The 3,683-nt window shown below is 37.6% G+C and overlaps 1 pseudogene; it reads right to left on the bottom strand.

Moving 5' to 3' along the window:
* Nucleotides 1–573: 573 nt before the first annotated feature.
* LOC102895758 lies at nt 574–1,519 on the bottom strand (annotated as a pseudogene).
* Nucleotides 1,520–3,683: the final 2,164 nt, after the last annotated feature.

Here is a 3,683-nt window from a genome sequence, read left to right as displayed (position 1 = left end):
TCAGTAAGAGGAGTTAAGAGAATGAAATAAAATAGAATGACAAGCCCAAAGTGAAACTGTATTTCAAGGTTTTTCTTTTTTAAATATCATGTTAACAAACTTAGTCAACAGCATAATTTGTTATATGTGAGTAATACAACACATGAATATTCTTTCAGTGTTTTTTATAAAATATCATGTTAATGAACTTAGTCAACAGCATAGTTTACTATATGTGAGTTATATAACCCATGAATATTCTTTCAGTAACACAAAATAAAATTCTTGAGATATGATCATTTCAGAAGAAATTTTTCTTATGAAATCCATACGAATTCACAAAATAAAAGAAAATTTCCAAATAGTTTTGGTTCAAATTTGGATAAAACTTTTTAAGGGTGGGAAAATGTACAAGGGAGGAAAATGTCCATATATTAGAGGAGAAAGCATGATAAACTGAATTACTTACATCGTACACAGTAGGAGAATTAAGTAAATAGATATTCCAGCAAATAAATAGAAGAGGAACATTCGATTGCCACATTTTCTGGCTTCAAAGCTTTTAGCCCGCCAATCATGGGGAGTTCCTCAGCTCTAAAACAATTGTTTGTTATAAGCTGTCATCCCACAGAATCTTTTCAAAGCCCCCTTCATGTCTTTATTCCTGAGACTGTAGATAAAGGGGTTCAGCATGGGTGTGACCACCGTGTACATCACTGAGGCTATTGCACTTGAGTGTGTGCTGTGGGGAGAAGCAGAGCTGAGGTACACTCCTAGGCCTGTACAGTAAAATAAGGAGACAACAGAGGTGAGACACACAGGTAGAAAATGCTTTATATTTCCCATGAGCTGATGACATTCCACGAATGCAAGAAACTATCTTAGAGTAAGAGTAAAGGATCCCAGTAAGGGGAATACCAGCCAACAGTCCAGTTGAAAAATATATTATTATGTTATTAAGAAAGGTGTCAGAACAGGCAAGTTGGACCATCTGATTGAGTTCACAGAAAAAGTGGGGAATTTTCAAGACTGTACAGAAAGACAGTCGCAATACTGTTAAGCTTTGTAACAAGGAATAGAGGGCACTCGTGATCCAGGACACCAGAAGCAGCAGTCCACAGAGCCGGGGGTTCATGATGACAGTGTAGTGCAGGGGGTGACAGATGGCCACAAAGCGGTCATAGGCCATCACAGTCAGAAGAGAGTCATCCAATCCTGCAAAGAGTAGGAAAAAATACAGCTGTGTGATGCAGCCTTTATAGGTTATGACTTGGCTCTGTGTCTGGATGTTCACCAGCATCTTTGGGATGGTGGTAGAGGTGAAACAGATATCTATCATGGAGAGGTTGGAGAGAAAGAAGTACATGGGTGTGTGGAGGAGGGAGTCTGAGCTGACGGCCAGGATGATGAGCAGGTTTCCAACCATGGTGATCAGGTACATGAAGAGGAAAAGCCCAAATATGAGATGTTGCAGTTCTGGTTCCTCAGAAAGTCCCATGAGAAGAAATTCTGTAATCTGTGAATAATTTTGTGGTTCCATGTGTTGATGGGAATGACTGGGAAATAAAAATTTACATGATTAATTAACAAACTTGGGCATTACTAGCATCTTGAAATGTTACCATTTGTATTTTGCAGTAAAATGTATATATGATACATATGTGGGTTTGTAGACATCTGATCCCCTTTAAATAATCTTCCCTCTAAATAGGAATTCCTGTCCCACTATCAGCAGTTCGCCAAATAAGTCATTTTTATACAGGTTTAATGAGAAATTCTTTCATATGTAATTTCTGTGATTCCTGCACCTATTTCATGTTTATTTGACCACCTTATTTTTATATGGCACTTAGTGGATGAGGCTGGCCCTCTCTCACTTTTCTTGTACTACTTTTCTTTGTTATTTTTGGCTTTGAGTTTTAATCTCTTTCATGACTCATCTGATGGGTACACTAGTCCTAGTTCTATTCTGTTTTCAACATGCAAAGTGCTCCTTAGACATATTATATAAAATCCTGCTTATGCTACAACTATTGGTCCCCTTTCTTCATACATTTATCTCTGAGGAAATGATGTCATACCACACTCATTGAGAAATACGTGCTGAGTTCTGACCTTTCTCTCATCAAGGAAAACAGGGTGCTGAAAAACAGAAGTCCCTACAATCCAAAGACAGAGAAAGAATATAGGGTAGTGAAAAATTACACACGATGTTAGATGCTTCATGTGCTCTGAAGTAAAAAGAGAATAGGTATAAAAGAACATAGATGTGCACGTTATTTTTAATGTAATTGAGAAAGACTTGAAAACAAGATGCTCTTTGACAGGGACCTCAAGGAAGATATAGGAAAGACAGGAAGATTTTGGGGAAGTGTGTAGGCTGCGTGGGAAAGAGCCAGTGCGAAGATCCTGAGGTTGGCACTTGTCTCAAGTAATCAAGGCTCAAAAAGAATAGGAATGGTGAGGGGAATGAACTAGAGTGAGATGATAGGGATGATGTGAGTGAATGGGAGGAATGAGCTGGCCTGTCTGCTACAGATGAAACTTCAAGACACAGGGATCCCTCAATCATATATTGTTCCTTAAACTTTATTATCTTTGCAAGGGATCCTGTGAGGAGAAGTGATGCCTTCTTTATTTCCATCTGTTGGTTGACATTCTGTATCTATATTTTAAAGAACACATTTCAGAATATATGAGCTAGGTACTCCTGCCCCAAGAAGTGGAGAAGTGCTCATGGTCCACAAACCACATATACTCAACATCCAATGACACACAGTATGTCCTCCTGTGGTCATGTTAATATGAGATTCTACTCACCCCCAGACACAATAATGAGGAAAGAAATAATACAAGGCAAGATAATATCAGGTTACCTTGCCCCCATAAGTTATAGAAATAGATCGAATGTTCATTGGTAAGCCCCCAAATCGACATGTAAAAATGGGGCTCCATTTTCATATAACTATTTTCTGCCCTGTACATTAAAAAGCAGTTAAATAAACAGAGAGATAAAAAGATGAAAGAGAGACAAACAGACAGACATTTCACAGAGACAGAGGTAGATCTAATAATATCCGGTGGTCCCTGAGAGATTGTGATAAAGAGAAAGTGTTCTTGGTTATGGTGACATGCCAACCACAGTTGTGCCTTATACCCAGAATAATCAATAAAGTATCAAATAATGATTTACTCAAAACAAAAAGCAATATCTTCATGGTATCAAGACCCCTTACAGATCAAACACCTTAGAAGATTTGCAAAGAGTAAACCTACAATTTACAAAAGGAAATATACAATGTATAGAAAAAAGCAGAGATTTTTAAAGCTGAAATGAGACTTTAATAGCATTAAACGCAAAACCTTGGGAATCAGGAAACCCAGTTTTGATTCTGAGATCTATCACCTCTTAGTTTTTTGAAGGAGGAGAGACAGCTGGACATTCTAAGTGCTAATATTCTCACCCAAATAGTGCAGACAGTAATATCAATTCAGAATGGTGACAGGTTTGAACAATATATGTAATATGCTTAGCAAAGTTAATCATTTATTTCTGTTGGTAAATAAATGATTACCACTGCGATGAGATGAGGCTGATTGTTTTTTCTGTATCTACTATCTCCGTTGCTTCTATGTCACCAATTTCACAGCTATATTATTTTTTCATCCCTCCTATGTTTTACAGGCTGGAAACCCTCTATGTA

This window comes from Pteropus alecto, unplaced genomic scaffold (genome assembly GCF_000325575.1).
Source record: "Pteropus alecto unplaced genomic scaffold, ASM32557v1 scaffold3405, whole genome shotgun sequence".
Lineage (NCBI taxonomy): Eukaryota > Metazoa > Chordata > Mammalia > Chiroptera > Pteropodidae > Pteropus > Pteropus alecto.
Note: the sequence above shows the minus strand (reverse complement) of the source record. Positions and strands in the feature narration are given on the sequence as shown.